Source organism: Hibiscus syriacus, unplaced genomic scaffold (assembly GCF_006381635.1).
Source record: "Hibiscus syriacus cultivar Baekdansim isolate YM2019G1 unplaced genomic scaffold, ASM638163v2 tig00110201_pilon, whole genome shotgun sequence".
Classification (NCBI taxonomy): domain Eukaryota; kingdom Viridiplantae; phylum Streptophyta; class Magnoliopsida; order Malvales; family Malvaceae; genus Hibiscus; species Hibiscus syriacus.
In genome coordinates, this window is record NW_024062624.1 from 1,712,846 (window position 1) to 1,739,450 (window position 26,605).

Here is a 26,605-nt window from a genome sequence, read left to right on the forward strand (position 1 = left end):
TTGGTTGTTTTATAATTAGCAGAAGCTGGCAGTGTTAAGTTACTGGATATTTTAACTGTGGTTTAGTTTGCTGTTGTCAGTTTGGCCAAAAAATGTAGGAACCAACATTTTTCCTCTTTTATCACTCCGCTTTCAACTGCGTAAAAAATCATTCAAGTGGCGGTAGTATTGGAGTCACGGGTTTGTCATTTAAGCTTATTCGAAACTTCTTTCGGCGTTGCCACGTTTGGCTATTTCACTGCAACGTGGCCTTAGCTGTGTGAAAACTTGAAAAGTGTGAGCTTACACGACTGTGTGGTTATCTAAGCACTGAAATTAATAATCAAGACAACCCCACAATTCCAAAGGCGATGGAGATTTTATTTTTACTGCTACTATTAATGATATAAAGTAATATCTTATTTACTTACATAACTATTCGAAAAATAAAAATAAATATGGGATGGATAATGCATTAATAAGATATTATAATTTTATATATTATTAACAAATTAAATAATATATAAAATGAAATTGAACTATAAAAGCATAAAATATTTAATGCAAAAACAGATAAAATCATTCATAATTTTCGTACCAAAAAACTAATTTAAAAAAATAAAACAACACAATTTAGATATACAAAATAAAACTACAAAAAAATGTATAAAAAGTCTGAAGAAAAATAAGAGAAAATAACGATAAAATAAATGATTTGCTCATACTAATATTTATTTTATAAATTTTTATGCAATATTTTTATAACTTTGAAATAAAAAGTTATTATACATTCTTTTTATAAACCTAGGGAGTTATTGCACATTAGATATATTTAAATTTATAATTTTTTATATTGTAACATAAATTGAGGTTAGACCTAAATCTAATGGCGTATCTAGGCTTACGCTTACCTATGGTCCATTTTATGGTAAAAAATAAATTATTTATTTAATCATCTACTTATAATCTAATTTATATTTTAATATTATTTATTTTAGACCACATTTAATATTATGTTTTGATTTTATTTTGGTCAATTATCTTCAAAAAATTAGCAATGATGTTGATATGTCATCGTAAGATAATATCACGTCACGATTGAAAAAGATATCATATTAACATCTTTATTAATTTTTAACTATATGTGATCAAAACACAATCAAAACATAAGATTTTATATGATTTTGAAAAAATAATAATTAAGTTATCAAATCATAGATTAAGTAATAGGTGTATAACCAAATAGTTAGTTTACTCTAAATAAAAAATAGGTATAAATTATGTTAATAAAATTATATTTATCAAATTAATATTTTTTTAGATTTAATTCAAATATATATATATAATTGAAACTTTTATTTTATTTATATTAATGCAACCTATAAAAATTTTCTAGATTCCTCAATGTTTAAATCTCATATTTTTATACAAAATTCTTAATTCTTCTGGAATGTGCCCCCAGTTTCGACGTCGGGATAATCTGAAAGCCAGGGTTGTTGTCCCCCTATTTCTAGCGCATTCTACTATAATTGATTCATCAGTCAAGTTTGGAAGCCAAAATAGTCGGATATGAATTAAATTGATTGTGTCGTCAGTCGCCAATTTAACAGTGAAGTTGAATACGGATGTACAGGTGGCTTCGATATTAAAGATGCAAATTTAGACCTTGTCGTACCGGAATAACCCCTCCACAATTTTATTTTACTTGTACGATGAAAGATCTCAACGTGTCTGTCTACTTTTGTTTATTTTATATTTTCTTGAATATGATTTGTAGACTTGTAAATGTATAACCGCACACGTGGCATACATTTTCCTTTATTTTATTTTGCACCAAATATGATAACTATCCCGTTTGATTATATAATATTTAAGAGTGAAATTATCCAATTTAATTTCAAAATATTATCTGACGTTAATAGTACTAGATTATTACTAACAATTATTTTATTTAACGAATTAAAATGTTAAATTTTTTAAGTAAGATTAAGAATTTAAATCATAACCATGTAAATGAAATAAATTAATTTAAAATGATCAATTTATAATAAATTTCTATAATATTTAATTTGGATTAATGATAAATAAATCAAATACTGATAAGTATAAAAGAAATAGTATAAAATTATTTATAATAAACAACATTGTCTAGAAATACAATAATAATATCAAACTTCTCAAATGTTTTGTGGATAATTTGTCCTTTACCAATTTAAATTTTTTAAATATAGTATAACATATAAAAGTTTATTTATTATTATAATATCTATTTGCCTATTTTAAATAATTTATTTAAGGTGATAACTGTTTCGTACTTATTCATATATAGAATTAGTATTTAGTAATGGAAAATATTGATATGTATTTATTTTATTAACAATATGTGTAAATATTGATTATATATTCAATTTAAATTTTGAGAAAAATCTAATGTAAAGAGTTATCTAATTTTTATATTAACATATTTTAATTTAATATATTAAAATTTATATGTGGAAAAGAAAATAAAGTAAAATTAAAAAAAATATTATGTACAAGAGATGATATTTAAAGTAATTTTGTTTACATTAACAGATGAAGAATACAAATTTATTAAAAATGTAGAGATCACAAAGATTATAAATACAAATTTATTATATATATATATCTCTGATATATCCCAAAACACTTTTTAATCTCTACAACATAAACCGTAATTGACAATAATTGCATAGATCACAAAAAGATTATATATCTCTGACATAATTCTCTCACACAATTTTAAAGGTTAGCCAACTATAAGAGAAGCAGGAAGAAAATATCAAACAATTTGCCAACTATAAGAAAATCATCGTACCCGATCTAGAAAACTCGACCCTTTTCTTCGCCCTCATGATGCTTTCTCCATCAGCTGAACTGGAGTCAGTATGTTGGCCTTGCTTGTCTCAACAATACAACCATTCATAACCATTTCCTCCATCATGAAATGAGCTTTCTCTAGATGGAACATGATATCAAGTTCACACTGCAAAACAGAATATGCAAACAAGAGAGGAAGAATAACAATGCGTCTTGATTCCTCATGATATGAAGGTTGAAGAGAAAGAAATACAAAAATGTAGTAACTTGGAAAAGGGGTAGAAATTAATCCGTCTTCTTGGTGAAGAACTTACCACGTTACCAAAATGACGGTCCATGGTTTCAACCATGAGATGTATAAATTCCAGAATTGCAAGCTCATTCTACCACATCGAAGACAAGGGAATATAAATACGAGTAGGGAGCAATATGCAAACATGAAATATAAGCTTGAATTTAAGCCTTGGTTCATATTAGGGGAAAAACGTAACTTTGGGTTTGAATCTTGGTTTGAATCGGAAACCATGTAGTCCGTACTTTTCATTATTCAAGCATCCACATATGCACGGTTGAACATTGGATATGAAACATATTGCTCAAGTTATATGAAAAAGCTTAGCGATATCAAATATTATTCAGCGAAATATAATCCTCCAAATATATGAAAAAAGTTCAGCGATAAAATATTATTCAAGCATATACACGTGGAGGGAACTTACTTCGTCGTTGTCAACTCCAACTAAGAAAAACAGCGAAGCGTATCGTCTATATACAATTTTGTAATTCCGATGCTCAATAAATGAACACTGTCGACACAATTTAACCAAAGAAACAAATAAATTAGGTATATGAAAAAAATCGCAGTTCTTTAAATATTTTACATTCATTTCATAAAACAAAAGGATAATTAAAAATGAATTAGGATAAGGCATAATTCTCAAGCAGTAAGCATTCTGAACTTGAAATTATGGAATTCTAGATTACAAAGTTCAAATCTCGAGCAGATAAAATTTATTCTGATTCAACCTAGAAAGTACGGAAGTTCGGAGGGAAAAGAAACTAGAAAGTAAAATTACGGTCAATTTAATCAGATAACTCAATTTAAAGCTTATTAGATTAAAAGCAATGCGTTCCTTTTATATTGTGAACTTGCAATTAATGGAATGAATGAACGGGAGGAAGGAGGGGGGAGAAAAAGAACCTGTTGCTCTTAGCGGGCTAAGCACTTGCGGACGATCTCGGCTTCGAGAGCACGGCGTTCTTCCAGGGTGAGCCATTCGTAGTATTGAGCGAGACGGGTCTGCCCTTGCTTGTTCACCATCAATATGAATCGGATCCCCATCCCTTTCTTTACTTTTTCCAACGTGGTTCTGTATCAGTAATCGCAAATCACCCTTGTCCGCTAAAATTGTTGTTTGTTGGGCTTATAACCGACTGATTGCGTCAATTTGTATTAAGTTAATTTGGGTTTTAAAATTTATTTATTAATTTTGAGTTTTAATTAATTTATATTTGATTTTCCGGATAATTAGTTGATTTTCATGGATATGATTGTATTAAGATTATTTAAGGTTTTTAGCAGGGGGTTCCCGAAACCAAAGGATCAGCTGAACCAATGAGATTGGTGAAAAATCTTACTAACTCAGAAGCCATTTCATCAAAAGAATCATATCTCTGGCCATCATCACCCATAACAGTTCTAATAGTGTTTCGCTTCTTATTAGCTTGAGTTCTCTGATGAAAGAAACTGGTGTTCAAATCACCCTCCCTTAACCAATGAGCTTTTGCCTTTTGTTTATAAAAATCAGATTCAACTATCTCCAAATCCACCAATTCAGCCTGAAAAAGATCAAGGAAGTTAGCGATTTGGAGATTAAGGAGGCTTTATTCATACAGGGGAAGGATAAAAGCCCAGGTCCTGATGGGTTTACGTATGGTTTCTTCAAAGCCGCTTGGAACATTGTGGACAAGGACTTTATTTCTGCTGTGAGATACTTTTTTCAAACCTCTAGTATGCTGCCTGCGTTTAATACTACAGCTTTAGTGTTGATTCCTAAGTCTCCTAATGCTGCTTTGGCAAAAGATTTTAGGCCCATATCTTGATGTTCTGTGGTCTATAAAACAATAACTAGAATCCTTGTCAATAGACTTGCCCCTTACTTCCCTGGAATGATTTCCCAGAATCAAACAACATTTGTTAAGGGTAAAAATATTGTGGAAAATACACTGCTAGCTCAGGAAGTGGTTAAGGGTTATTCTAGGAAAAGTCTTTCTCCTAGATGTTCTATTAAAATAGATCTCCAGAAGGTCTTTGATTCTGTCAACTGGGATTTCCTGCTGGCCATTCTTGAAGCGATGGGCCTTCCTGATAAATTTCGTAATTGAATCAAAGTATGCATCACTACGCCCATGTACTCGGTCTCTTTGAATGGTAGCTTGGTGGGTTATTTTAAGGGAGCAAGGGGGATTAGGCAATGTGATCCTTTGTCACCCTACCTGTTTGTCCTTGTGATGAATATTTTGTCATCGCTTTTGAATATTGCTGCTAGGAAGGGAATTTTCAAATTTCACCCAAAATACAAAAGAATCCAGCTCACTCATCTCTGCTTTGCGGATGACCTCCTAGTATTATGCCATGATTCACTTGATTCGTGCTTGGTGTTAAGAGTACTTTGGAAAAAAATTTATGAATTTTTAGGAATCAAGTTGAATGTCTCTAAAACTGAATTCTTCGCGTGTGGCTTAAATCAAATCATTCTTGATCAGATTCGGTTAGCTACTGGATTTCGTATGGCGCATCTCCCGGTCCGGGTATCTAGGGGTTCCTCTAGTCACACGCAAACTTTCTAGTAAGGATTGTGCTGCTTTGTTGGAAAGAATAAAGGACAAATTGAATCAATGGTCCAGCAAAAAGATTAGCTTTGGAGGGAGATTGTAGTTGGTCAAATATGTCCTCTTTAGCATCTTTAATTTTTGGCGTCGGCAGCTTGTCATTCCTAAAGGAGTCATCAAGGATGTCGAGAGACTATGTATGCGTTTTTTCTGGAAAGGTTGTGACACCTCAGCCAGAGGAGCCCGTGTGGGCTGGGGTCAGATCTGTTCCTTGAAATCCGAGGGTGGACTAGGACTTAAAGATCTTGCTCTTTGGAGTAAATCTTGTTGCTTGCTGCTAATTAGGAACATCCTGGCTACTGAAGGTTCTCTGTGGATCGCCTGGTTACAAGCTTATTGCTTTAAATCTGAAAGTTATTGGGAGGTTGGTTGTAAGCCTCATTATAGCTGGATTTTAAACAAATTATTGAGGTTGCGGGATGATGCGAGTATACTGTTTTCTCCCGGTGCAAATTTGAGCCTGATAAAAAGCAAATGGATTTGGGACAACATTAGAATTAGCAGGGAGAAGGCGAGTTGGCACAAGATCATTTGGTTCCCTTCCCACATACTTAAATTTTCCTTAATTTCGTGGATGGCCATTCTCGATAGGCTGCCAACTAGAGACCGGCTTCTTCGTTTTGGTGTGGTTAATGATGATGCTTGTGTTATTTGTGGTTCTGGTATGGAATCGCACGACCATTTATTTGCAGATTACTTATATGCTAGAAATGTTTGGAATGCTGTCCTGGGGCTATGTGGGTTTCGTAGTATTGCTGACAGTTGGGACCAGCGCCTTAATTGGCTGGTTGTAAATCCGAAGGGTAAATCGCTTCGAACAAGAATTTTAAAGTTGGCCTGGACTGGTTTTCTATATTATGTGTGGGAAGAATGCAATTTCAGGTTATTCAGGGGCATTTCGTGATCAAGTGAGGATACTGAAAAAGAATTAAGGAAGCAGTGAAAATTAAATTGTATAGCCTTAGTTTACACATTATAGATGATGGTAATAGGGAATTGTACATAAACTGGGAACTGATATAGATTGAAATTGTTCTTTTGTAGCAGCTTTGCTGCATTTTCTTTAGATGTAATATAATTTACTTATAAAAAAAAGATTATTTAAGGTTTAGGTTATTAGGAGTTTAGATAACTTTTAATTTGATTAAATTTTGGATTTGACTTAAATAAATTTAAATTGTTAATTTTTTATTAAATCAGGTCAAACTATTAGTATTTATATTATATCTAAATTATAAATTTAATCTTTATATTCTAATTTGATTATAATTAATCCATGTAATTTTTAAATAGCATTGTTATATTTATTTAGATTAACATTTAAAGATTATGACTAAATTTAATTTGATTAAAATATAAAAATTAAATTCACAAATAATTACAAATAAAGAAACGACGAATTCAGGTATTTGTCCATAATACAATGAAGTAAATGAAATTATTTATATTGACACCAAAAATAAGAATTCTGTAACTCAGAGAAAAATTGCAATATAGGCTTGCACCAATAGAAAAATGAAAAGAAAAAAAAACTTCCCATGGCATCATGGGTTATTACATTTATAATCATATATTTAAACTCGGACACCCTGCTACCATACTCTGTTCGCCTACTGCCTCGCCTGCCTCAATTGAAATGAGGAGCCTCTTCGCCCCAAATTCCATGGTCCGACAATTCGGTCGGTTCTTCTTCATTGCCTTTGTCTCCAACGGCAACTTTAGGGCTCCAAAAGGTTGGTTGATTTGTCGAAGACAGAAGTCTCGCCCACATCCTATCCGTAATCACAACTTTATTTTGTTTCTCTATAATTCTCTGCAGAAAAAAACCATAAAAAATTTCAAGTCCCGCAGAGACAATTTTCAGGTTTTGCAAAACCAGTTTTTTGCAATGTCAATCATTTTTTCATCGATTTAGCCATGAAAGTGGGACAAAAATGGTCTCAGAAATAATGCATATGAGGATAGCAGCTTGTGACAGTAACCATGATCAAATGCACTCACATTGAATGGTATGTATGTCTGCCTGCCGTTCACAAGACCACTTGTAAAGCCGGTGTATCCCGCCATTGCTCCATGAACAACACTTTGAGCAAGAAGTGTGCAGTAAACATTATCAGATGCATTGCTTGGAATGGCACGAATCATGTAAGTGGGATCTGCCAGAAAACAAAGTACACAGCTCAACAACTTGCCGCCATTAACTAGGTACATTAACTCATAAACACCTCTGTTTAATAGGTATTCCACTAACCTATATATTTGAGGTTTATGGACATCTTCCTTTGTTTTGAAAAGTATTCCTGTAAATGACAGATAATATGAATTTCACATCACTAAGTTCCATAGCATACATCAGAAGAAGTCGATGAATTTTTGTCTGAGTTGAATTCATATGGAAAACTTTGATCTTTTTGTGATATCCATAACCCAACATCCTTGAGAAGCTTGTTTCCTGAAGCATCTTCCAGTGTCATTGATTCCATGCTCTCAGAAAGCAGCTCCTGTCCAGCACCCTCTGCAATCACGATAACCATATGCCCGTTTTCTTTGAGCTGTCTTTCGATGTACTCAAAAAGTCCTCCGGGTCCTTCTAGATAAAAGGGTGACTCTGGTATCAAGCAACAATCCACATCTCGTCTAGCAAGAGTAGCATACATCGCAATAAAACCTGCCATATGTCGCAATAACTCTCTCACTTCTTGAAATGCAGAATTAACACTTCAAAGAAAGACCAAAAGAGAAACTTACCACTGTAGCGACCCATCAACTTCACAAGACCAATACCATTTTCGATACTGTCAGCTTCAACATGAGCAGCATTAATGGCACGTTGAGCCTCCTCAACGGCAGTGTCAAAGCCAAAAGACTTGTCAATAACCTGTAATACACGGAAAAAAATAAAGTTTCAAGTAACCAAATAAAACACGTTGCAATTCATAACAGGATTAAGGTACAGCAACATCATAAACAACTCCAAGAGGATTACCGGGATGTCATTGTCAATAGTTTTGGGGATTCCAGCAATTGAAACTTTGAGACCACGCCTCCTAATTTCCTGTCAAGCGTGGAACATTTTTTTAATATGCACAAATTCACTTAGCAAACAATCTGTGTATATTCTACTAAAGAAATCATCTCAAATATAACAGATGCACCTCTCTGGGTTCCATCTCCACCAATAATGTAAACCTGAGTTACCACAAACTATCATGTCAGTTAGATTGGGCAACAATCAGAAGCATCATAAACTTCTATGCAGACCTGATTAATGCCGCGATCTTGAATGCTGTCAACAATCTTCGAGGTATTATGCCCACCTCGTGATGACCCAAGGATTGTTCCACCTCGTTTATGGATATCATTAACAACCTTGGGGTTCAAGTGCACGGTATTTTTAGCATAAAATCCCCTGTATCCACCCTACAAAAGTATTGAACTCATTAATTGCTAATGTACCAGCTTATCAAGTGATGTAAATACTGTATATGTTTTAATTAAACTCCAAAAAGGACAATAAACTAGAGGTAAAAAACGATCACTTACATCTATCCCTACTACATTCTTCACACCATACATGTGGTACAAACCGCACACTATCTCTCTAATCAGTGTGTTGAGACCCGGGCAGAGTCCGCCACAAGTCACAATACAGGCTTGAACTTCATCGGAGTTAAAATACACCTATCAAACATCCAACACATCAATGTAAATCCTGTGTCTCGTCGTTCCGAATCTCATTCATAAAACATTAAACACATACCCTTTGGCGTGGTCCGGCTCGTCGGAAATGTATTCCTCTTGGACTATCCTTGTGAACAACAATCTATAAACAGAAAATAGAACTTGAAACAAAGTCTTAGACAAACTTTTTATATGTGTGTGAAATGACTCAGGAGGGCTAACCTTTTGTGGAACGGTGTCATCTACATGGACAAAATATTGCCTTGTAAAACAGGAAAGTAAATCCCAATTAATACTAATTGATCAAAATTACCATAATTGAAAATTAATATAACAAATAAATTCTGTATCAAGGAGCAGTAAAACTGGACTTACTTAACAACAGAATATGCCGGATTGTCTTGCAACGGATTGGGATAAGTCTGTCATAGGAAAAAGGTAACGCATAACTTTTTCCTTTTTATCCTTTTTACCGATAACGGAGAAACGACGACAACAGAAGCAAAAGGAAGAAAAGCAAAGATGTAATAACAATTTTTTAGAAAATAATTAAATATTATTTTAAAAAATGATTATGACTTTAATTTAAAAAAATTAATGGTTTGGAATTGATTTGAATTAAATAAATAAGAGTCACCATCAACATTTGAGCTAGGTAGGCCGAATACCTAAAAACGTCTTTTTTAAAAATAATTTTAAGAAAAATTATTTTTTAAAGACAAAAGTGGTATGCGTTTACAAAGATTCGATTAAAACGGGTTCGAGAGTTGGTTACGCGTGGGGAAGGGTTAGCACCCCACAGCGCCCAAAATTAGTACTAAAATCGCTTACATATGTGAAAATGATAAATCAAAAATAAAGTTAAACTATGATTCGTTTATTGAGATTTAACTAATTTGCTTCGAATTAACTATTGTTAGTAAAAAAAATTTAACTCGAAAAGAAACCTCGAAATTAGCAATCCTCCATCGAAAAAGCTATTTCGACTATTTCTTATCCATAAATAATATTCTCTCTTTGACAAAATGCGAATCAAATATATAGTGACAGTCGATATTTGCGTAAAGTAATATAAATTGCCATTTAAAGAAAAATACATTGCAATATTTGACTACAAAATTTAATTAATAAAATGAACAAGATTTATTTCAAGTTCCATTTCGTTCGAACTTCGTATCGGATTGTACCACTCCGATCAAGTAATACTTTCCACGCCCGTTCTACAAATACAGTTCTTGAAAATATTCGAGCGAGTGATATTTAACAAACTATTAAATAAAATAGCATTTAATAAAAAGTTAAAAAATATGTACCTAACTTTACTACATAAAACATATAAATATCTATACACATAAACATATATATAAATATTTAAAATGGCATAACATGCATAATAATGTTTATAACAAAAATACATACACTGATCTTAAAGTGTGAGAAACCTAAAAGAAATCTAGACTTAAGGGTTCAATCTAAAATCAATATAACTAATGTAAAATTCGAAAGCTATATACAAAAAAAAAATGATCAAACATTATGCATCAAATTAAAATAAACGTTATGTAATTAAACTAATGAATTTGTACATTCAATTACGCTATATGAATATTAATACCTAGAACATATACATACATTAAAAATACTTACCATACATACTTTACATGCAATACACGTCTATTAAAATATCAATTGATAAAACGTATAATATGACGTAAATATAATTTCATGATATGTTCACATATAAATATAAAAGAAAATAACCTCAGTGACAAAAAATGTCTTATAATATACGAATTTAACCAACTTTTTTTGGATTTACCAAAATGACCAACAAATTCGCAACGCGAATTCCAATTTCGCAACCCAGTTTCCAATTTCGCAACGTGAATATATAAATCGCATTGCGATTTTCCAAATTCGCAACGCGAAAGTCAAATTCGCAACACAGAAGTCAAATTCGCACGCGATAGTCAAATTCGCAATGCGAAAGTCAAATGTTTTTATGCGAAACACAATATTAATTTCGCAACACAAATGTAAACAGTATTATCGCAAATCATCTCTAACCTAAAACCCCTAAAGCACAACTCAGTCCCATCTCCATCTCTCACTCTCTACGGTGACATCCGTCCCCATCTCCAACGAAATCCGTCCTTATTTCTACGAAATCCGTCTATCTCCATCTCTCAGATCAACCCTCACAACCATTCACGGTCAGAAATGGAAAATCAACCACCGAGGGTTAGTTTTTTTAATCTCTTATTTTTATTTTGAAATTTTTGTATTATTATTAGATTAACCATTTCACTGAGATTGCTAAATTCATTCGGTTGCTGCCAATATTGCTAAATTGTTTAGTCTTTAACCATGTGAAGTTAGTATTTGTCTTTGTTTTGTCTTTTTGTTTTGTCTTTTTGTTGAAGAAATCCTAAATCGCAACACCAAATTCGCAACGTAAAAATGAAAATCGCAACGCGAAACTAAAATCGCATTGCGATTTTCATTTTTGCGTTGCGAATTTAAGTTTTAGAAACTTATTTTATTCGCCAAATTGAAACTTGAATGAATTGTATTACTTCAACCAAAAAACAAAGACAAATACTAACTTCACAGTGTTGCTAATTTAAGTTTCAAGAATAAACTACTACTCTTTCTGTTGTCCTTGAACTTGCACTAAACCTATATGTTGTCCTTTTAAATGTTTATATAAGTGCTTACTTCTGGAATGTTGTCTGATGCATTTTGTGAACTATGATGGAATAATGACTTGGGTGAATATCGTGCTAGTTTGAAACATATTTGGCTTTGTTTTCACTGTTTAATATCATGTTTGTTTGTAGTGTATAATTTGTAGTTTTTGGTATATCTAACTTGGTATGTTTATTATTTTTGTAGAATTTTTTTTCGGCTCAATTAACCTTAAGGAATTAAATTAAGCATAGCCACTAAAATTGCGTCGACGCTTACACCTCTACAAAGAAAATTGTTTGAGGATACTTGCTTCGGGCCATGGCTGAAAGTACAACATCCGGGTGGGGATGCTATGTTGACACATTTGTTTCTTCAGACCATGACTAACGATCTACCCGAGGGGGTACAACGTGGTGATGAAGAGATATGGTTTCATTTTCCTCCTGCGCCGGCGTATACTTGTTTTGGGCGGGAGGAGTTTTGCTTAATCACTGGTCTACACTTCGGACACGATGATGTAGGTCGGTACACTAGTCATATCGCCAGCCCATCATGGTTATATCGGGTTTTTCCTGAGCTGGCAAAGTCGAAGCCGAGTATACACGTCGACGACTTGAAGAGATTATTTGATAAAGATGGTTTTACTCGGATGGATGACCTTGATGTTGTCCGAGTATGCCATTTATTACTTTTGCATGCAGGCTTTTTATGCAAAGAGGGCAAACAACCAATCTCCGATGACCTAATATTATTGGTAGAGGACCTAAATGCATGGAACCTGTTTCCGTGAGGTTCATATCTATAGAAAGCTACCTGGAAGAAGTTGTCGTCTGCCTTTGAGGACCGAAAAAGTTTGCGGGGTGATGGTTCTAAATACACTTTGGCAGGCTTTACTTGGGCCTTTAAGGTAAGAATTTCTATATTATAATGTTTCCAAAATTATAATTAATTATTTAAAAATTACTAATGTTTGTGTATTATATTGTTTGTAGATTTGGATATTTGAGGCTTTCCCCAACATGCGAACATATGCGATAAAAATATCAAAGGATATTCCTAGGGCTATTACCTGAAAGAGGATCCACATGTTGGATTGGGAAGAGTTACTCCCATATACGACGATGAATGATGTAAGTTAACACACAAATAATACCATATATAAACAAGTTATTACTAGTATAAGTTTAACTTTGTTTGAGCTTTTATATTGTTAGGTGGCCAACTATCCATTACAGAGGCTGAGCTTGCCACTGATTGGTGGCAAGCTAGTAAGCGGTTTTTTGATGAGACGGATGATGAGCACCGCCCACCTTGAGAGCCATCACCTATTCGAGCCGATTCTACAGCTCGACACCTGGAGCCATCACTTGATCGAGTCTCTTCTCCACCTCCACCATCACCTATTCCATCACATTATTGAGCCTCTTCTCCACCATCACCTCATGATAGGCGACCGGCAAAGAGGTCACGACATTTATCTCCCTGTTCTCCACCTCCACGAGATGAGTTAGGGGAATTACGTGATGAGGTCGGTGCTTTGCGTCATGAGGTCGGTACTTTACGTGAAGATAATGGTGCATGGTGTGATGAGGTTTGATCTTTACGTGGTGAGGTGGATTTTTTACGCGATGACAATGGTGTGCTACGCGGTGAGGTATCTACCTTACGTGATGAGGTTGCCGCTCTACGCGAGATTGTTTTATTGCTGCAGAATGAGGTTAATACTCTACGCAATGAGGTAAATTTGTTTAATACTATACTAAAAATGCAAATAAATTTTTTTCGGCATTATTTATTTATTTACTGATTTATATATTAATTTATTTTCAGTGGTCCGTTAAGGTAGATGATTTACGTTAGGTTTTTCTTGCACGACGGGGTTCACGCATCAGATGTCGTGCACGTGCCATTACGTCTCCGTTCACCCCACTAGTGCCAAGACTCCGTAAGAATAATCCCGATGCACTTATCATCATTCAAGAGGCGCCTCCTATCATTTAAGAGGCCCCTATCATCATCGAAGAAGCCCCTCCCACCGTTCAAGAGGCCCATGTCATCGTTCAAGTGGTCCCGCCCGCCGTTCAAGAGCCCGATTCATTTGTTGTCATATGTCGACATATTGATAAACCACCTCCCGTGCCCGATATGATAGATGCGTGTTGACTTTCGTATGAGTTACCGACCAGTAACATTCCTCAACAGGAGATGGAAACACTACCAGACATAATTACGGATAATACCCTTTGGGCTAAGACCACAGTTGATTTTTATCTACATGAGCAGAGCAAGGGGTGTTATTCTGACCTATGCCAAATCGACGATGCTATTCATTTGTTTCTTGATAGGTTTTGGTGGGGTATTTTATTAGGGGTTGAAGATAATGGCTACCTCGAAGGAGGGTAAGTATTATATTCTTCTTATATTGCATTTTGATTATTTTTTTTAAATTATTAATAAATTCACTAATATTTTTTTTATAAAACAACATATTGATGCATGGGTGTCACGTCTTCTAATAATAAGGAAATTGAAGAAAAGAGGTATTCGATTGACTATTATGCCGACGTCTTTTCACGCAGCTCACTTGAAGGATCAGAGAGATGCTTCATATAAGTTGGCTAATGGAAAAGCTAAACTTTATCTTGCGTGGTGGGAGGTCGATAAGGTTAGTATTTATTTTTTGAATATTTTAAAGGTTTTCATAAATTTTATTTGATGTGTGCAATTATTTATGATTGCAGGTGTTTATCCCTGTTTTGGAACATCGTCATTGGCTTCTCGTCGAGCTTCAGCTCCCATCCCTGAAGACAGTGGTATATGACAGCATGTTGAATTACATACCATTGTCTGATTTGAGAGATATTATTACAAAGAGATGGAGCGATCATTTGGCTAAATACTTGAATGCTATTGATTATTGGACAAAATCTGGAAACAAGAAGCCAAAGAAGTTCAAAATTACAATGATCAGAGACGAGACTGCGCCACAACAAATGCAGGGAGCCAGAGGGGATTGTGGTCCTCTCGTATGCTTGTGCTTGGAACGTTTAACGATAGGAAGTATACAATATCTACCTCCCACAGATAGAGATAGAGCTGCAGTAGGCTTGTGATTTCGGTATTATATGGCCAGATCGATATATACGAGACGCTGCCTACTTGCATCCGCTTGCTGAAAGTTGTACATAAACAATTGGTAAGTTTTAGCAAGTGTTGTTAACATATATACTCTTTAATTGGTTTGAAAATATTTGGTTAAGTACCTAGAATTCAGTAATTTGCTGTTTGTTGGTTTTAGATGTGTAGAAAGTGTTATTTGAGCAAATATTTGGTTTCTGCAGGTTAATCCTGAAGTGAGCTGCGTGAAATGTATTTGTGCATAAACAACAGTCTGGGTACACTTTTTTTCTTTGTTTAATTGAATTTTAAATTGAAAGTTGATTTGTTACAATTGATGAGGAAATAAGATTTATTTTTTGATTAATTGATTTGTAAAAGTTAATTTGTTTAATTTGATTTGTAAATAAGAATTATTTTTTTGCTTGTTTAATTGATTTGTAAAAGTTGATTTGTTGTTTCTAAAAAATTCAATATGCATTATGTTTGAAGGAAAAAAAGACCTGTTGAAGGTACAAATTCGCAACGCGAAAGTCAAATTCGCAACGCGAAATAAGCGTTGCGATAGTCAAATTCGTAATGCGATTTTCGGTTTGCGAATTTGACTTTCGCGTTGATCGTAACATACAACATCAAACACATTCCAAGCTATAAATACAAGCTAAGGACACTTGAAGAAGCAAGAGAACAACTATCCAAAAAATCAAACAAGAGAAAATCCCAATATGATAACAACTGAACAGATCATATCAATGTTCAAACTCAAGTTGTAGATTTTGATTTCTTTTTGCTTGGAACCATATGAGATTTGGATTTTGATTTCCTTTTGCTTGGCACCATATGAGCTTTGGATTTTGATGAGCATCGGAAGCATTTCAGACTTATGACTTGGGTGGTACTCAGAAACATTTCGGACTTATTATTTTTGTTATTATTACAAGTTGTAGCCCTCAATTATCGGGATTTTTAGTTGCCATTTGTTGCATTTCTCGTATACCACCCAGATCATACGCTCGAAATGTTTCTGACGCTTTAAAGTTGACCAAAAAATACGATGGTCGGGATTTCCCATCGCGTTTAAAGTTGAAAAAAACAATGGAAATTAGGAATAATCAATGATAACATGCATATTGGATTGGGCTAATATTTATAGTGGAGCCGAAATTTATATTGAAATTCAAACTCAAATTGAAATTTAAATTCAAACTCCAATTACATATGAAATGAATTTGAAATGCAGTGTTAAATTGAACATGTAAATTGCATAATTGATTCATACTGTTCAAGTAACATGCTTTATGAACCATCAAGCTAAAAGATAATATTGATTGAGTTCAAAGCTGAGTTTTGAGTTGATGGGGTTGTCACACTTGTCACTTGGTTGGAATAAAGTACTCATATGGAAGAGATAGATTGTTTTGTTATACACAGCCCATCTCATCTGAATGAAAATATACATACAATATAATCAAACCAAAACATACATACACAATAAATTTATACATAACAATGTTCAAATAATGTTCCCACAAAAACGAAATTAATTCGATGAAAAAGGGTTATTTCTAACGAAGTCCGGAACATTATTTTTCCAAATAATGTACCCATAACAATGTTCAAATAATGTACCCACAACAATGTTTAATTGATTTGTTGTTTAATTTTCAATCTGAATTATGTTGAAGGTAAAAAAGACCTATTGAAGGTAAATTCGCAACGCGATAGTCAAATTCGCTACGCGATAGTCAAATTCGCAACGCTTATTTCGCGTTGCAAATTTTACTTTCGCGTTGATTGCAACATACAACATCAATGTATATACAACATCAAACACATTCCAAGCTATAAATACAAGTTAAGGACACTTGAAGAAGCAAGAGAACAACTATCCAAGCAATCAAACACAAGATAAAATCCCAACATGATAACAACTGAATAGATCATATCAATGTTCAAACTCAAGTTACTAATGAATGTCTAACTGAAAATGTATGCATTCACACATAAAATAAACATAATACAACGTTTGCATTTAAAAATCACCTAAGTTAATAAGTCCCAAAAGGTGAAGCCGGTTGTGATTGGGATTTTGATTTTGATTGCGATTTTGATTTCCTTTTGCTTGGCACCATATGAGCTTTGGATTTTGATTAGGATCCATTTTTTGGTAGAGGAAAAGATGATTTTGATGGCACTGGTGATCCACAGGTCAACCTTGTATGACCACTCTCCTTGCACCGACTACATGTCGATATCCTCTTCTCTTCACCCTTAGACGGTATACGATCGTGATTTTTTGGTCAGCCAGGTAGCTTGCTGTCCATGACTGGTGGCAAAACTGTTTGTAAGCCATCTGGTATGTCCCACTCAGAAGGATGTGGACATGGGTAGACAATCTTGGCATAAGTCCGTCAATATACTTTTGTAGTGTAGCAATCCATAGCGTATGCGCTTGAATCATCTTGGTTTAGATGAAGAGCAACTTTTATAACATGGCCACACGGATAACCAGATGTTTGTCATTTCTTACAACTACTCGTCTTTGCATTTAGATCGACAACCCCATTTAAGTTATTATCCAATACTTCAAACAAAGTGTTTGAACATGGTTCAACTCTCCAGGACGTTAACTTCACAACACGTTTCGTTATCTTTTTTTCAGTCCATGGTGTAACACGACGTTCCATTGTTCCTGTAAATTTAAATAAATAATACTTAGTAAAATATATGATAAGTTACGAATTTAAAGAAATAATACCTGCATGGTTTCTTTTCTTGTAGTACCACTGTTGAATAGAGGCTCAAAAAAACTCCATTAATATAGTAATGGGTAATTTTCGGGAATGACGACTTAGAGCGTTGATTGATTCTTCACTATTATACGTCATGAAACCATATCTTGCTCCAAGTTGATGTACTCTTGACCATATTTCAAACCCGACATCTTCTAGTGTTTGAGTACATTGAGGCAAAACACGTCTTAAACAATTTATATGCTTATTAAAATCCACTTCCCGATAAGCTTTTACAGCATTCCAGTATGTCCATTTGTGATTTTTTATACCAGCAGACCTTGATTTTAGATTTATGTACAAATGAACACCACAAAGTCCCTGAAAAACATCTGTGAAACACCTTCTAACAGCGTTGTCAATTGAGTTTGCCCTATCGGATATGATTGTCAGATTGCTAATAGGACCTATGCAATCCCTAAGATGCCCCATAAACCATGTCCATGAATAAGAGGTTTCAGATTTGCCAACCCCGTAAGCTATTGGCAGTATCCCATTGTTAGCATCCATGGCTACTGCTAATAAGTTTACTCCAAGGTATCGACTTTTCAAATGTGCTCCATCAACTATAATAACTGGCGCATGTAAGTAATAAACGAATGAATCTACAAAATCATATACACAAGAAATATAATCATTTAAATGTGAAATTGTTGAGTTAATCGATTGACGGATTTGGCCAAGAGGGGGGTGAATTGGCAATTAAAAATTTGATGGAAGCTTTTGCAGAAAATTGAAAGTAATTGCATAGCGATTTAGAGTGGTTCGACTTTCTCAATCAAAGTCTACGTCCACTACCTTAGCTATCCACACTAAGGATTTTCCAACAAATTCACTAATTTGTTCTTTCTTTTGAGGCCAAAGAGATAACCTTACAACACCCTCAAGAATATACCCCAATTCTTGAGAACACTCTTTCCCAAAGAGAAGATTACAAATTTGCAAACTTTCAAGGAAAACCTCACAAGGTAAGATGTTTGCACAATTCTAGAACAAGAAAAGAACACTCAAAGATAATTACAAATGAGCACAAATGGTGTTCTTGAAAGCAAAATGAATATTGAAAGGAAAATTGGCTTGATTTGCACAAACTTGGTGTTTGATGCTTTCTCTCTTATTTCTCTATGATTTCTTTATGATTTCTTGTTGATCAAGGGCTTCAGAACTTGTTTAAATACACCTTGAATCACTTATGAACGTTGGGGATGATTAGTGAAGATCATATAGCCATTTTAGTGTGAAAACAATTAATAAAACAGCTTGGAGCGTGGGGGGAATCGGTTCTTCCTCATAGGGAATCGGTTCCCTAAGTGTAAAATTTAAATATTTCGACCGTTGAACAGGGGGAATCGGTACCCCCTATGGGGGAATCGGTTCCCTCTGAGCATTCTGGAAATCTCGGAGCCAAACCATTCAGGGGGAAATCGGTACCCCCTTGGGGGGAATCGGTTCCCTCTGAGCAATCTGGAATTTTTGGCTTTGAAATGGTTCGAAATACTTTGAAAGATTATTTTGAAATTGTTTTAAGATTAAAACTTAATTTTACACTTAAGTAAGGATTAAAAATGATTTTTGAAATATTTGGAGTAATATTTTGATATTCGAATAATTATATCGAATATACTTAGAAAATCATTTGGAAAATCTTAAAATTCATTTAACTTAATTTGTTATATCGAAATATAAAAATGTTTTCAACAATCTCCCCCTTTTTGATATAACAAAATATTTTAGTAATTTTAAGAATTTGAAATCAAGTTTTGAAATTACTCCCCCTTACTTTAACACTTCTCCCATTTATCATTTTTTAAAAATTTTAAAAACATACACTTCTCCCCTTTTTTGTTAAATCAAAAAGATTCAAAGAAACGTGAAAATCTTTTAGCCAATTGATTAGGTATATGTATGCATAAGCTGCTAAGATCACAATCAAGAGAAACATTAGCCATTAGTTCCATAATCAATATTCATAAACAATGTGATATGGCAAAATTGGTCATATTGCTAATAATGATGTAAATGATGCAATAATGAATAAATCACACCAAGCATATAAGTTCACACCATCCATAAATCCAAACAAATTCATAATCCACAAATTCAAACATTCCAAAATATTCAAAATGTTAAAACAATAAGTTTGGAGTTCAAAGCAAAATATAGAATCAAACATCCGTAGGAGGATCGAGAGGAGGAAAACGAGCTCGCATAGCGGCCATCTCGTGTGAGAGTGCATCAATACGTTCATTCATTGAAGCGTTGTTTGTTCGCATCTCTCGGAGAATCTCTAATTGTTGAGCTCCCATTATGGATAAATGGGACTCTATAGAAGTAAAGCGCGAATCCATGGTCGCATATCGGAAATCAAATGTCTCCATAAAGGATTGAAAATATGGAGGCATTTGAGTCGATTGTTGTCCATGCTCCTCGGGTTGCTCAGGCTCATCTTCGGCTTCATCGATATCCCTCATTAATTGTTCAAACTCTGGATCTTCGTCAGCTTCGAGTGGAGCTTGTGAAGAACTAGCTCCCGGAGTAGTTGCAGAAGATCAAACCCATTCACCGATTTCTTTATTTTTGACCCATCCCGCTCTTGTTAAAGAAAGAAGATTGATTTGTTTCTTAAGAGGAAAGGAGGCATCTAGACCAACTCGAAGCTCGGCTTTAGAAAAGAGATTACTAAAGATACAACCGTAAAATAGTGAAGAACAGAGTTTCTTATTTGGCACTAGGTTAACGGTTTCAACAATCTCAGCAAAGATAATCTCGGAAAGGTTTATTTTTATATTGTGTTCAAAACAATGCAACCACCAAAGATCTAAAGCTCTGAGAGTAGAATAACGACCCCCGGATGGTCGAAACCACCAAGTGATCATGAGATGAAGAAAACGCTCATGAAGATCTAGAACACTTGCACTATCATTTCGTTTATATCGTGAGCCTAAAACTTGTTTTTCATTTGATAAACCTTCATTATCCAAGCCTAAGGCATTGGCTATGTAAGCCGGATCAAGATGAAAATATTGACCTAGGAGGTAGGAACGTACTCCTATGGCTTTGGTTTTGTCACGATTTTTGATACAAACGGCATTACAATAGAAGATACGAACAAGTTGATGATAGACAACGAGTTCAAGTTCGAAAAGTTTATCAAATTTCCATTCGTGCAAGATAGGGAGATATTTAAAGTTAATAGCAACCATAGCTTGAAGAGATAGGATACGTTCTTCCCTAATCTTATACGAGTCAAAATATTGGTAAAACCAATAACGATAATCTTTAGGACCCGGTTGATTGAAACAAGAATTTTGGATAGTCAAGTTAGGATCAAGATTTGGAATAGGATTTTGAGGAATAGGAGGAGGATTTGGAGGTGGATTTGGTTGACGACTAGAACGACTAGATGAAGACCTAGCACGTTTAGGATTGGACATGGTAAAGGAAATCGGAATAGATTGGATAACCTGAAATTTTAAAAACAAATGTATGCAATTCAATTAATCCCAAAACTCAATTGAGTCCTCAATATTTCAAGGTTCGCTAAATCAATCCTATTGGGCAAAGTTTTTGAAAAACTTTTGACAAATATGGTTTTGAGAAACAATATATATATATATAGTTTTCATAACAACATAATTTAATCAAAACACAATAATTTGAAAATTAACATTTTTTTTAATTTCGAAAATTTTAAAATTTTGTAAAATTCTTGTGTTTTTGATGAAATTAGTTGTAACATCTAGTTTCTAATCATTAAACAATCAATGCCCGATCACTATTTCAACCTAGAACTAATTAAAACTAATCTTATGTTCAAAATCAATGAAATAGAGAGTTTAGAAAAATTTACCTTGAAAGATGAAGATTGAGGGGATTTAGATGTTATTTGCACGATTTTAATGATTCCAACAGGTTTAGAAGATGATATTTGATTCGAATTCTGATTAATATCGTTGATTTGAGGCAAGAATGGAGATTTGAGAAAAGTTGAGAGAGAACGACGGAAGAGGGTTTGAGTATTTTGGGGTTTTGGGTGTTCTGCCCGATTTAACAGAACCCCAGGGGGTTATCGATTCCCTTGTGGGGGGAATCGATTCCTCTTCAAAGGGGGAATCGGTTCCCTCATGAGGGGGGATCGATTCCCTCTGCACCAAAATGCTAAAATCTGATTTTTAAGCACACAAAATGCTAAATTAATCTTATCTAGTGGTATAGGCAACTCATATATTGAAAAATAATTATGTTCAAACAATTAAATTAATCTTTAATCGATATTTGAACATAAAATTAATTTTTCATCAAGAATCATAAACTCCCCCTAACTAATAGCAATGAATGCAATCAAAAATTACTATTATGAGCATTTTTCAGTATTTATTAAAAGTGCTGAATTATTTTAAACACTAAGTGAAGATAGGTCAGTTAAACCTAATTCTCTCCTAAGTGTCCAAAACCTTTCCTTATCTAAGGGTTTTGTAAAAATATATGCTAATTGATGCAAAGTATCAACAAATTCTAGAACTACATCTTCCTTAGTGACATGGTCTCTAATGAAGTGATGTCTAATTTCAATGTGTTTAGTTCTAGAGTGTTGGATGGGATTTTTAGTGAGACAAATAGCACTAGTATTGTCACACTTGATAGGAATAGTACCTACTTCAATTCCATAATCAAAAAGTTGTTGTTTCATCCATAAAACTTGTGCACAACAACTACCGGCTGAAATACATTCCACTTCAGTGGTAGATAATGCAACACAATTTTGTTTTTTTGAAAACCAAGAAATCAACATATTTCCAAGGAATTGGCAAGTACCGGAGGTGCTTTTCCTATCTAATTTACATCCTCCATAATCCGCATCAGAGAAGGCATGCAAGCTAAAACTAGAGTCTCTAGGATACCAAAGTCCTAAACTAGGAGTGTCCTTAAGGTATCTAAAGATTCTCTAAACAGCTAGTAAATGTGATTCCTTAGGACATGATTGAAATCTAGCACATAAGCAAACACTAAACATAATGTCCGGTCTACTTGCAGTTAGATAAAGCAAAGAGCCAATCATTGACCTATATAATTTAATATCTACACATTTACCTCCTTCATCTAAGTCAAGCTTTGTTGAAGAGCTCATTGGAGTGTCATGAGGTTTCTCATTTTCCAGTCCAAACTTCTTGAGCATATCTTTGACGTACTTAGCTTGATTAATGAAGATGCCATCTTTTCTTTGCTTGATTTGGAGTCCCAAGAAAAATGAGAGCTCCCCCATCATGCTCATCTCAAACTCACTTTGCATTAGCTTAGAAAATTCTTGGCAAAGAACATCATTAGTAGAACCAAATATTATATCATCAACATAAATTTGAACTACTAATAAATCTTTACCTTTATGCTTTAAAAACAATGTAGTGTCAACCTTTCCTTTTGAAAAACCTTTTTTAATTAAAAAATTTGACAATCTTCATACCAAGCTCTAGGAGCTTGTTTTAAATCATAAAGAGCTTTTGTCAATTTAAGAACATGATCTAGAAATTTTGAATCTTCAAAACCTGGAGGTTGTTCCACATACACTTCTTCTTTTATAAAACCATTTAAAAATGCGCTTTTAACATCTATTTGATATAATTTAAATTCATGAAAACATGCAAATGCTAATAACATTCTAATTGCTTCCATCCTAGCTACGGGAGCGTATGTTTCATCATAGTCTATGCCCTCTTCTTGAGTATACCCTTGAGCAACAAGTCTAGCCTTGTTTCTCACTATATTACCACTCTCATCAAGCTTATTCCTAAATACCCATCTAGTACCTACAGTAGATTTATTACTAGGCCTTTCAACTAATGTCCATACTTTACTTCTCTCAAATTGATTTAACTCTTCTTGCATAGCCATAATCCAATGTTCATCATTTAATGCTTCTTTAATATTCTTAGGCTTTATGCATGAAATAAATGCAACATAATTACAAATATTTCTAAGAGAAGATCGAGTTGTTACCCCTTTGGATGAATCACCTATAATCTCACCACCCTTGACATAGTTGTACTCTCTTGGATAAGATACTTCCCTTTCTTCAATGGTTGGATTCTCAAGAGGATCATGAGTTTCCTCATTCTTCGTTTCTTCCTTTAATGATGATTCTCCAACTTCATGTCTAACATCATTTGTATTTATAACACCTACATCATCATTCACACAAGAATCCTTCCTTGGAAGGGGATTATCATCGAAAACAACATGTATAGACTCTTCTACAACTAAAGTTCTTTTATTAAATACTCGATAAGCTTTAGAATTTAAGGAGTAACCCAGAAAAATTCCTTCATCACTTTTAGCATCAAATTTGCCAAGGTTTTCTTTTACCGTTGTTTAAAACAAAACATTTACATCCAAAAGGATGAAAATAGCTAATGTTAGGCTTTTTATTTTTGAAAATTTCATATGGAGTTTTCTTTAAAATTGGCCTAATCATTACTCGATTAACAACATAACAAGCAGTATTTGTTCTGCCCAAAAATATTTTGATAAATTATTTTCACAAAGCATGGTTCTAGCCATTTCTTCTAAAGTTTGATTTTTCCTCTCAACAACTCCATTTTGTTGAGGGGTTCTAGGTGCTGAAAAATTATGACTAATACCATTAGAATTACAAAATTCAATAAATCCAAGATTTTCAAATTCAGTGCCATGATCACTCCTAACACTAGTTATAGAGTAACCCTTTTTCATTTTGGATTATTTTTGAAAATGTGATGAACTGTTCTAATGCTTCATCTTTAGTACTTAAAAATAGAACCCAAGTATATCTAGAATAGTCATCTACCAAGACAAATGTATATTGTTTTTCACCCAAGCTATTAGTCCTAGTTGGCCCAAAAAGATCTACATGGATCAATTGTAATACTCTACTAGTTGATACGTCATTAATGGATTTAAAAGAAACACGCTTTTGTTTTCCTTTAGCACAAGCATCACATATTTTATCATTATCAAATTTAAGCTTAGGCAACCCTCGAACTAAATCACCTTGAATTAGCCGTTGCAAAACACTCATACTAGCATGTCCTAGTCTTCTATGCCATAACCAACTATCATGTTCATCCTTAGCAACTAGGCATAAATTAGTCATATCAAAAGAATCTAAATGCACCATGTAAATGTTCCCTATTCTATGACCAACAAGCATAATCCGATTAGATGCAATGTCAATGACTTTACAACCATTAATTTCAAATAAGACATTGAATCCTTTATCGCATAATTGACTAATACTCAATAGATTATGCTTTAATCCATTCACATATAAAACATTTTTAATTTGTATGGAAGAGGTATTACCTATTGTACCAATACCTTCAATGTGACCTTTTAAATTGTCTCCAAAAGTCACTTCTCCTCCATTTTTGGCGTTAAGCTCAATGAACCGGCTTTTGTCTCCGGTCATGTGTCTTGAGCATCCACTATCAAGGTACCATAAATTTGAATTTGTTTCCCGTGCCTTGTAGCAATGCTCCTTTCCCTACAAATATAGATTAATTTTTGATTTTTGGTACCGAAATTCTTTTGGGTCCATATTTATTAGTTTCCAAAATCCTAGTCCCCTTAGGTATCCATTTGTGTAGGATATTTTTATCTTTAGTAGTAATGAGTTCTTTAGGAACCCACATACTTCTAACGATTTTTCCATTAGAGGTTCTTTGGGAACCTCTATGATTGTAGTTTCTAAAACTTTTTCTAACAAAGTTGGATTTTGAATTTCCACCTTTTTCAAAATGTTTTGTTCCAACTTTATCAAAAGAAGTTTTAAGATCATCAATTTTCTTTTGATGATCATCATTGATCTTTGAAAGTAAATTTTGCAAATCTAAATTTTTCTTTTCAAACTCTTCTAGTTTGATTTGCAAATCTTTGATTTTACTTTCAAGATCGTTGTTGGTTTTGGATATGAGTTTGTTTTCATTTTTCAATTTTGAAACATCGTTTTTATATTTTAAAAATAATTTCTCATAATCCGAAGCCAACCCATTATATTCCTCTAATAACTCATCATAGGATAAATCATCAAAATCGGATGAGTTAGAGGTTACCTTAGAATCTTCCCCAAATGTCATCAAGCACAAGTTAGCTACTTCTTGTTCCTCTTCATCGGAACTTTCTTCATCGCTCCATGTAGCCACATGAGCCTTGTGCTTATTCTTTGATTGACCATTTTTCTTCAGTTGTGGGCAATCATATTTAACATGCCCTGGCTTTTTGCATTCGTAGCAAATGATTGGGTCATTCTCTTTCGGTTCATTTTTTAGGCCTTCATTTCGTTTGAATTTTCTTCCTCGATAAGGTCTCATCATTTTTCTGAACCGTTTGGCAAACAATGCCATTTCCTCGTCATCGTCATCGTTATTCGAATCACTATCATCTTTTGTGGATTTGAGAGCAACTCCAATGTTTTTCTTCTTCTCATTCTCCTTTGGTGTCTCGTCAATCTTGTCGAGGTCCACCTCATCTTCGAGCATCATTTCATAAGTGAGGAGTGATCCAATTAGCTCTTCAAGAGTTAAGGACGTTAAGTCTTTAGACTCGATGATTGCCGTCTTCTTTGATTGCCACGATTTTGGGAG

The 26,605-nt window shown here is 33.9% G+C and overlaps 2 pseudogenes; both read right to left on the minus strand.

Moving 5' to 3' along the window:
* Window positions 1–2,725: 2,725 nt before the first annotated feature.
* LOC120218813 lies at window positions 2,726–4,166 on the minus strand (annotated as a pseudogene).
* Window positions 4,167–7,294: 3,128 nt separating this feature from the next.
* Window positions 7,295–26,605, minus strand: part of LOC120218917 — a 37,557-nt pseudogene continuing 18,246 nt past the window's right edge.